The sequence below is a fragment of the Suricata suricatta genome, chromosome 9 (assembly GCF_006229205.1).
Source record: "Suricata suricatta isolate VVHF042 chromosome 9, meerkat_22Aug2017_6uvM2_HiC, whole genome shotgun sequence".
Classification (NCBI taxonomy): domain Eukaryota; kingdom Metazoa; phylum Chordata; class Mammalia; order Carnivora; family Herpestidae; genus Suricata; species Suricata suricatta.
Window position 1 is genome coordinate 129,358,987 of NC_043708.1, and position 10,554 is coordinate 129,369,540.

At 45.0% G+C, this 10,554-nt stretch overlaps 1 long non-coding RNA gene across 1 annotated transcript; it reads left to right on the top strand.

Moving 5' to 3' along the window:
* The first annotated feature begins 2,842 nt into the window (after positions 1–2,842).
* On the top strand, positions 2,843–6,203 carry LOC115300772. The gene is made up of 3 exons (XR_003912836.1): positions 2,843–2,938; positions 5,647–5,898; positions 6,077–6,203. It is a non-coding gene; the product is annotated as an uncharacterized LOC115300772 (long non-coding RNA).
* The last annotated feature ends 4,351 nt before the right edge of the window (positions 6,204–10,554 follow it).

A 10,554-nucleotide genomic window follows, 5' to 3' on the forward strand; every position in this document is an offset into this window, starting at 1 on the left:
CTCCCCCTCCCCCTCACCATGGTGACTGGTTACATAATTCCTGGCCTAAGATGAACAACTCAGGACATTCCCCAGGCCCCAGTGGTTTAAAGCTAGGTGACCCTGTCTGTCTCCTTCCTGTGAACAAAATAACACATAATCCCTATGCGCTCCCAGCAGCCAGTCCCTGTGACAGGATCAGGACAAGCCTGAGGGAGAGGCACAGTGCTGGGTCACACACACACACACACACACACACACGCACACGCAGAGCCAGCAACTTACTACACAATTTTGGAAGTCATTACACCCCAGGGGTCCTCATTTGTTTGAACCAGATTAGTTCCCTTTTTTGTTCAAGCCAGTTTGAATCAGGTTTTCTGTTGCAAGTAACACAATAATAAAAATAATTTAGGTCAACATTGGGTGTTCAAAAAACAATGAGTGCTAACAGGGGTACATATGTTGTTCAAGCCTGAGAAACGCTATCCACTCCCCAGAGCCCATACCTTCCATGTCTCCACCGAAAATGAACACCAGTCCTGCACAAAGCACAGCTCATGCTCAGTCTCAGGGCCTTTGGAGCCCAAGCAGAGAGCATGTAATGCTTCTGCAGCAGTAATAAGCCACATCCCTGGTTTTTGAACCAGGAGAAGGAGCAGACAGATGCGTACATGGTGAAATGAGGAAATTCCAAATGCTGGGGGTGGAATAAACATAAAGTGTGGAGAGCCAGGCTCTTCTTTTAGCAATGTGGGCAAAACTGGGGCCAAAACAAGTAGAAAAAGCGTCACTGCCACCATGTTGTTATTCTCGCTTTAGGTGGGAAAACCAAGTGCTTAGAATTTTATATGGTTAAGAAATTTGTCTCACTTCATAAGAGGCAATGCTTAGATGTTAAATCTCTTGACAAGAATGTCTGGCCTGAATTTCCTAGAAAGAAAGGCTCATTGAGCCTTCCATCATGCTCCTACCAAGAGAGGCAATGGGTCCTGTAATTCCTGGTGAAAATCACCGGGTTCAGCTCAAGGTGAGGGAGGGACAGCAGGTTTAAGCATTTTGAAATCTTCTTCCCTCTGTTGGTTTTTAGCAGCAAGAGATTCTGAATTTCCTTGAGGATTCTTAATAAGGTTCTTTGTGTTTCTGCAGACGAATCTTGGAATTGAATTGATCGGCCTGAGAGGGTTTTGTCTTCCTCCAAGTTAAGTTGTGGTCAGTGGTCAACATCATCTGGCAGGTGCATCTAGAGTGCACCTTCCCCATCCCTCTGCTCCTCCAGAGCCTGTCTACTAGCCAGGGTCAAGGATGTGCATTACTGTCTCACGCTGGCCAGGCCAGACCACTGCAGACAGCTGCTGTTTCTCTTACCGGAATCAAGAGTCATGTGCTCAACCAACTGAGCCACCCAGGCTTTATTTAATTTTATTATTATTATTATGGGTTTTTTGAGAGAGAGAGAGAGAGAGAGAGCATGAGCAGGGGCAGAAGTAGAGAGAGAGAGAGGTAGAGAGAGAATCTCAAGCAGGCTCCATGCTGTCAGCACAGAGCCCGATGCAGGGCTCAAACTTACAACCCATGAGACTGTGTCCTGAGTCAATATCGAGAGTCTGACGCTCAACTGACTGAGCCACCTAGGTGCCCTGAAATGGTGCTCTGAAATTTTAATATGTGTTGCTATGGGAGTAAAGTGGTAGCATCTTTGGGAGGGTTATCTGGCTTCTGATATGTAACATGTCTCCTGTCCATGGTGCAGTGTTTCTAACAGGACCCTATCCTATTGGATCCTTTGCTTGTGAGTATCTACAAATGTGATTTAAGATGGGAAACCACAGAAGGTCCTAAGTTCTCTCCAGTAGGGAATGGTTGACCATGTTGTTATGTATTCCCAGCCCAGTGCCATGCATTTCACTAAATAAAAGAATGTACTCGATCTCACATCTGTGCTGACACGGAGGCCTCCATGCCACATTGTTCAGTGAAAAAGACAAGTTGCAACCCAAACAAAGATGGCGTGTCCCCATTAAAAAAATGTGGACACACAGATATCTTTAGTTCTATAAGAATACAAGGACAAAGATCTGGCTAGAGTCTATTAGCCCGTTAAACTGGAACAGTGATTACTTGTGGAAATCAGGATTGGAGAGGCAGGATGCTGGGGACCTAACTTAGGGTTGATTTCGAGTACTGTTGTTGACACCCTAAATAAAATAATCTAAATAAACTGACAAACCAACTCTTTCGGGTTAGATTTCATTATACAAAATTCTGTGAGTAATTTTAGGAATAAAACTACCCAAGGTCATAGGTATAAACACACACACACACACACACACACACACACACACACACACTCTCACTCACATGAATGCCCCAGGAAAAGGGTTTATATTTATAACATTAATTAAGGGAGAGAACCGGATCACAGAATATCATGATCCCAATTTTGTCTAAAATAAGTCTATTATCAGCACATATGAATAGAAAAATAACTGGCAAGCTACACAGAGAAATGTTAGGAGCGTTTTTCTTGTGGATCATCTTTGTTTTTCTTTTTGTTTGTGTTTTCTCATTGTCTGTAATAACTTGGATTAAAAGTAAAGAAAGGAAGGAGGCATGAAGGAAGGAGGGAGGCAGAGAAGGAAAGAAGGAAGGAAGGAAAGGAAAGAAAGCAAGGCAAGCATCCAGAAGGGCCCCTGGACAGGATGAAACATGAAGGACGCAGGTGGGCATCTGATAGATCCGGGCTGCTCTGACGTCGCTTAGGCTGGCCGAGCGGAGGTGGCCGGGCTCTCCTCCTTAGGCCCTATCACCTGCACTGGCTCTCATGTCTCTTGCAGGGAAAGCCGTGGCCTTGGACATTCCTCAGCCTGCAGGCCCTGCGGGCCCAGCTACCAACTCCCAGATGTACAGCGGCCCGATGAAGAGGCCAGAATGCAGTCTGTTCGGCCTGGCTAAGCAGGTGACACTTTTATTAGCCACAAACCTAGAAAAAAAAACAACACCCCTCAACCCGGGGAAAGATTTCTATTTAGGGCTGGGAAACTAGGCCACTTCTAAGATCAGTGACCTACATTTCCTGCTACAGAAATTCAAGATGAAATAGTAGTTGTGACGGCTGCGTGCCGGCGCCGGATCCCCATCAAAGGGCCCGGAGCAGAGGGGGGAGGGAGGAAGACGAGGGAGAGAGGGAGGGAATTCTAAAGCCAATCCATATTTGAAATCTTTTTCAGCCGAGCTAACAATATTTAGGAACAGAAGAAAAACAAGTCTCCCAGCTGCGTATTTGTTTTGCTGGAAGAGTAGTGTTTGCTAACTGGTGGCTCTTGCGGCAGGTGAAAAATCCATTCCCACTCTGAGGCCTGTTAGAGAAATGACAGCTTCACAGGCCCCCGCCAGCCATTCACAAAGACGCGTCTTGGTGTCTCCTGCTGGCTTCCAGCCGTCTGCTCTCGGGTATAGACTGCTGAGAAACCGTTTGCTTGACCACATCGATCCGGGGCTCTTTACACCAGACCCCGTGGAGCATCTAAGGTTAATAGGCTCTTGGGGCCTGAGTGCCTATGAAGCTTGAGGGTGGGGGTGAGCTTGTTTAGAAGAAGGAAGATAAAGGGACAGCTCTACACAGCGCTTCTTGTTATCCACAGCTGCCTTCTCGAGGATGATGGCCCACATTTGGATGGCAAGAACTCGGTGGCTCAATCCCAGGCCTGCGATCATTCCATTCATTGTCAGCTCCTGTCGGGATTCTCTGCAATTGTTAAAGTGTGGAGGCAAAGAGATGGCCGAATCCGTATCCACTGAGGATAGTTCTAATATCCTCCGATACGGAGCTCATTCCTAATGCCAGTGCACGGGTTAGAATCATTGGCAGGTAGCAGAGGTCACTCACCCGGAGTGAGGACCTCATGGAGTGAAACCTCTCCAGACCCAACCCAGGCTGGACAGGGGCTGTGCGTGAGAAATAACCTTCTGTGGTTTTCGCTCTGCAAGCCCGTCCTGGCTGAGGCGGTGTCGTGTCAACTCATTCACGAAATCTGCTATAGTTTTGGTCGTACAACTGAAACCACAACCAGGAAATCAGGATGGGAGAGGCAGGACGTTGGGGACCTAACTTATCATATTAGGGGTGATTTCGAGTACTGTTTTCACACCCTACGTAAAATAATCTAAATAAGCTGACAAGCCAACTCTCTCGGGTTAGGTTTCATTGTGCAAAATTCTGTGAGTCATTTTAGGAAAAAAGAACCATCCAAAGGAAAGTCAAAACAAAACCCAAAAAACCCCACAATGGATGGATGCGCATCTTACCAGAGCTATGGCGGGAAAAATCAAGACACCGTCCCTCCTCTTTCGGAATTTACATGGGAACACGGGAAATTCACACAAACCGGGCAGTGTTCATGCCCTGGGGCTCCTGGTACAAATTACCACCAAGTTAGTGGCTCAGAACAACAGGAATGTTTCTCTCTCACAGTTTGGAAAGCCAGAGACCAAGGTGTTACCCTCCCAAGGCTCTAGGGGAGAAGTGTCTCTCACCTTTGCTAGCTTTGGAAAAGCTGATGGCGTGCCTGTGTGTGCTTCACCCCAGTCTCTGCCTCCGTGGTCACATGGCCTCCAAATCTCCCTCTATCCTTCTCTTATAAGGACGCTTGTCATCGGATTTACAGTCCACTTGGATAATCCGGAATGATCCCGTCTTGAGAATCTTTTTTTTTTTATGTTAACTTTATTTTTTTTTTGTAGAGAGAGTGTGTGTGAACAGGGGAGGGGCAGAGAGAGGGAGACAGAGAATCCCAAGCAGGCTTCTCACTGTCAGCTCAAAGCCTGATGTGGGGCTCAAACCCACGAACTGTGAGATCATGACCTGACCCGAAATCAGGAGTTGCATGCTTAACTGATTGAACCACCCAGGCGAGCCCCACCACCATCCCCCACCATCTTGAGAGTCTTAATCACATCTGTAAAGATGCTTTTCCCAAATAAGGTCAATTTGCAGATTCAGGGTGGACGTATCTTCTGGGGGCCCGTTCAACCCCCCCCAATATTTTCTCAGTGCCAGCCATTAGGCCAGGCAGTTTATGTCCATGATTTACCTGACTTACCTCTCCAATAAGTCTCTGAAGCAGGTATTATGTACCTGTTTTAAAGACGGTGAAACTGAACTGTCTTTCAGGGGTTTTAAGTAACTTGTCTAAGGTCACAGAATAGTGGGGCCCAGAAGATATACTTAGAATGTAAATCTCATTCCTAACACCTGTGACATTTTATTTTATTTTATTTTATTATTATTCTTTTATTTATTTTTGAGAGACAGAGAGAGACAGCACGAGCAGGGAAGGGTCAGAGAGAGAGAGGGAGATACAGAATCTGAAACAGGCTCCAGGCTCTGAGCTGTCAGCACAGAGCCCAACGCGAAACTTGAACCCACAAACTGTGAGATCATGACCTGAGCCGAAGTCAGATGCTTAACTGACTGAGCCACCCAGGCACCCCCCTGTGACATTTTAGATGCATCCAAATTAAGTGTCATTTCCTGTTGCTTAAAAGATTTCTGGACCCCTCTGCTTCTAAAGCACTTTACAAGCCACACAGGAAGCCTGCCTACCTGTGTTATTGTTACAACGTGTGTGTACGTGATTGTAGGCAACTTTTTTTCATATGCTGCAGCACCCAGGTGAAACTCTGCTTCCGGAGAACAGGCCCCACCCACCAAGTGATGAATCGCAGCCCACGGATTCCTCAGAGCACTAGTTACGAAATAGCAGAGTAACCTGGTTAAATCCAGCTGAGGGCTTTGACATCCAATAGAGAAGACTGGATGGAGACAAGACAATTCCAAATGCCCCCAGCACTGGATGGGCGGTCACACGGATGGAACCCCTCTGCCGCCATGGCTCATGATGTCTGGAAGGCACGCAGGTATGGCCGGTGAACCAACCTTAAGCATATGGAGTCCGTGTGTGAGCACGCACACATGCAAATACATCTTTCCTTTCCCCACTGAATTCAGCCTGAGCTGTCCTCCATTGATTCCATCCCACAAGCTGTCTCCTTCTGTCTCCTTTGCTGACAGTTGCCCCTTCCCTTTTTTTGCTAGTGGCCACGTGACATCTGGAAATGCAGGGTTGCCTCATTATGGTGGGGACACAACTGTTGACCTCCTCGGTACTTGAGTCGATGAAAGCAGCTGTGATGTGACCAGCTGTGTCCAGAACTCCCTACCTCTGGACTCCCTGCAAGGTAACTAATGCCTTCATCTGAATCGTGTGCTATTTACACACTGTGTGCTAAGAGGAGTTGTAACAACACGAAAGGTCCATGTGTTGCACATGACAATGGGTGCTGGGAACTCTTCACAGGCTATCTGATTTAATTCTCACAACAACGCTATGAGGTAGGTATTGTTACTTTCACTTTGTAGATGAGGAATCCAAGATACAGAGATGTTAAGTAACATACCCAAAGACACACAGTAAGTTTAACAGAGATAGGATTTGAACTCAGAGCCATGTGCTTAATCCCTATACCAGGCTAATTCTCAGTTGAATGGGCATCGGGGAATCCTTCCTCTGTTCCCCCCTAGAAAGCCCTGTTCCATCACCTGCTTGCCAGTTCTTTCCCAAATGGGCAGGCTAAGTCTGCTGGATAAATACCCTCAGCTCTTACAGCCTTGAGCACAAAACAGATGTTTTCTCATTGGATGGAAGAGGACACATTTGTTAATGGAGAAGAAGGAACATGTTTAGAATGCTTTGCTTTTCAGGGCACCTGGGGGGCTCAATTGGTTAAGCATCAGCTTTGGCTCAGGTCATGATCTCAAGGCTTCATGAGTCTGAGCCCTGAGTCGGGCTCTGTGCTGACAGCTCAGAGCCTGGAGCTTGCTTCAGATTCTGTGTCTCCCTCTCTCTGCCCTTCACCTTCCCTGCTCACTCCCTGTATATCTCTCCTTCAAAAATAAATAAACATCAAAAAAATTAAAAAAAAAATTTAGAATGCATTGCTTCTTTCGGAGCACTGAGTTTGAGAAGGATCCTTACGCTCTGAGCGGCTAGTCCTGTCTGCAAGGGGCTCAGGCTGGATGAGAGGCAGTAGGTATGCCGTGGGTGTCATTCCTGGCATGGTGAATCACAAGGCATTCAATCCAACAGAGAAAAGGATTTATTGATAAATTGGGTAGTAGCGGAGGGAGGGTACAACTTTTAAGTTAATTTTGCCTTAGGTGTTACAACGTGGGGTAAAAAAGAGAATGTGTGTTTGGTACAGATGGTGTGATTGGGAAGGAGGGAGCATCTGTGTGAGCTGGTTTGCCACGTCTCTTGCTATCTTAATTACCATATGTATGATGGGGAAGTCCTGTTGCCACAGACTAAGGGTAAGCTTTAACTTAGCCCAAAGTAAATGACTGCAGATTGATGATTAATTGATTTTAATCTAATGGATTTTACTATCTACTATCTAGTGTTCTTTTCTAATGAAGGCATTCTGTATATAGAGGCTTAAAAGAACAATTGATAAATAGCTTATCCATCTATTTCCTCTCTAACTCCTGCCTGTATTATTGCTGCCAGCTCTTACCAGCACCTTCCTTGAAACTGTCCTATTTTATGTGTCCTGGTCATTGAGAGTTATTGACTCCTTGGTGCACCAGGAAACCACAGTTTTAGCTCTGGTCATTTTTGTGGGAACAGCTCCTTGATCAGCTTGATTGGGGGAAACTCCAAGAATGTGGCCTATTTCAGTGCCCTGGAAGTATGTTTCTTGATGGGAGTGGGTGAGTTGGGGGTCACTGTCAGCCCCCGAGGCAGTCTCCCAAGACTCACCAAACTATGCTCTTAGAAAGGATAAAACCAGTGGTGCCTGGGTGTGGGAGGTTCCTGGAGAGATGAGAGCAAGATGCAATGACGTTTCCAGAGGCTGCCAGCAGCTAATGGAAACGGGGCCATTCCCAAACCCGTGAACGTGACCGTTCTTCTTAGTGGAGGCGTGAACAGTCCCAGAGAGGCTGGGCACCATGACCGCTGAACAGTCCCAGCAAGACTGGGTACTGTGGAAAGGGACAGTCCCAGGGAGGCTGGGCACCATGGGTGCCCCCAAAGGAGATGGAGACAGACCAAGAGCTGAGGGCTAATGGCAAACTTTATTAGGAACAGCATCTTATTTTATACCCTCCTTGCAAGCCTGGAGAGCATGGTAAACGTCCAGTCAGCAGTAAATGTTTAACTAGAACAATAGAGACAGTCACAGAGCGGGCAAAGCAGGAGCAGCTCGCAAACATGTGTGGGTATATCTTGTAGCTTCTTGTCACTCTTGGCTGATGACCAGGAAGGCTCTGTCCTGCACGTCCTCCTGGGACTTCATCAAGTCCCTTGTTCCCAGTGTTCTGGGAGCAGAAGTCCGATAAGGATGTTTCATACACGAGGACAGTGCTTGGGAACTAAGGTCCAATCTCCTATTTCCCAACACCTGGGTGGTTCAGTCGAAGTGTCTGACTTTGGCTTAGGTCATGACTTGCGGTTCGTGGCTTCGAGCCCCACATTGGGCTCTATGCTGACAGCTTGGAGCCTGGAGCCTGCTTCAGAATCTGTGGCTCACTCTCTCTCTTTCTCTGCCCCTCCCTGCTCTTGTACTCTGTCTTTCTTTCTCTCAAAAATAAATAAACGTAAAACAAATTTAAAAAAAAGAAAGGATAAAAGCATTTCAACAGATGCAGAAAAAGCATTTGACAGAATACACCATACCTTCATGATAAAAGCATTCAACCAAGTAGAGTTAGAAGAACATACCTCTACCTAATAAAGGCTTCATATGGAAAACCCACAGCTAACATCACATTCAATGGGGAAAAAGTGAGAGCTTTTCCCCTAATGTCAGGAACAAGACAAGGATGTCCACTCTTACCACTTGTATTCAACATAGTACTGGAAGTCTAGCCACAGCAAGCAGACAACAAAAAGGAAAAAAAGGCATCCAATTGGTAAGGTAAGTAAGTTTTACTTTCACTATTTGCAGATGACGTGATACTGTGTATAGAAAAGCCTAAAGATTCCACCAAAAAATTACTAGAACTGATAAATTCAGTAAAGTTGAATTTAGATGAATTCAGTAAAGTTGGAGGATATGAAATCAAGGTACAGGAATCTGTTTCATTTCTATATACCAATAATGAAACAGCAGAAGGAGAGATTAAGAAGACAATCCTATTTACAACTGCACCCAAAATAATAAGATACCTAGGAATAAACTTAACCAGAGGTGAAAGGCCTATACTCTGAAAACTATAAAACACTGATAAAAGAAACAGAAGATGACACAAAGAAATGGAAAGACATTCCATGCTCATGGATTGGAAAACAAGCATTGTTAAAAGAAATCTACAGATTTAATACAATCCTTATCAAAATACCAACAGCATTTCTTACAAAAACTAGAACAGACAGTCCTAAAATTTGTGTAGAACCACAAAAGACCCCAAATAGCCAAAGCAATCTTGAAAAAGAAAAGCAAAACTGGAGGTACCACAATTCCCAACTTCAATTTATATTACAAACTGGTAGTAATCAAAACAATATGGTACTGATACAAAAATAGACACATAGATCAGTAGAACAGAATAGAAAACCCAGAAATAACCCCACAATTATATGGTCAGTTAATCTTCAACAAAGCGGGAAAGAATATGCAATGGGAAAAAGATAGTCTCTTCAACAAATGATAGTAGGAAAACTGGACAGCCACATGCAAAAGAATGAAACTGGACCACTTTCCTTCACCACATGCAAAAATAATTTCAAAATGAATGAAAGACCTAAACCTAGGAGAGTGCACAGGGAATAGCTTCTCTGAATTTGGCCGTAGCAACATTTTTCTAAATATGTCTCCTAAGCAAGAGAAATAAAAGCGAAAATAGACTAATGGGACTATGTCAAAATAAAAAGCTGCTGCACAGCGAAGAAAACAATCAACAAAACCAGAAGATAATCCGTTGAATGGGAGAAGGTATTTTCAAATGACATATCTGGTAAATGTGGTATCCAAAATATATAAAGAACTGATACAGGGTGCCTGGGTGGCTCATTCGGTTAAATGTCTGACTCTTGATTTCACTCAGGGTTGTGAAACTGAGCCCTGCATTGAACTCTGCGCTGAATGTGAACCCTGCTTAAGACTCTCTCTCTCCCTCTGCCTCTCTCCCATTCACTCTCTCTCTAAAATAAAAAAAAAAACCCACAAGAACTGATACAATGCAACACCCAAGATAATCTAATTAAAATGGTCAGAAGATATGAATAGACATTTCTCCAAAGAAGAGATTCAGATGGCCAACAGACACATGAAAGGATGCTCAACGTCACTCATCATCAGGGAAATGAAAATCAAAGCAGCAATGTCAACAATAGCCAAAACATGGAAGGAGCCTAAATGTCCATCACCTGACGAATGGATCAAGAAGATGTGGTATATATTCACGATGGAGTACTACATGGCAATGAGAGGGAATGACATATGGCCCTTTGTAGGAAAGTGGATGGACCTTGAGGGTGTCATGCTGAGTGAAGTAAGCCAGGCAGAGAAGGA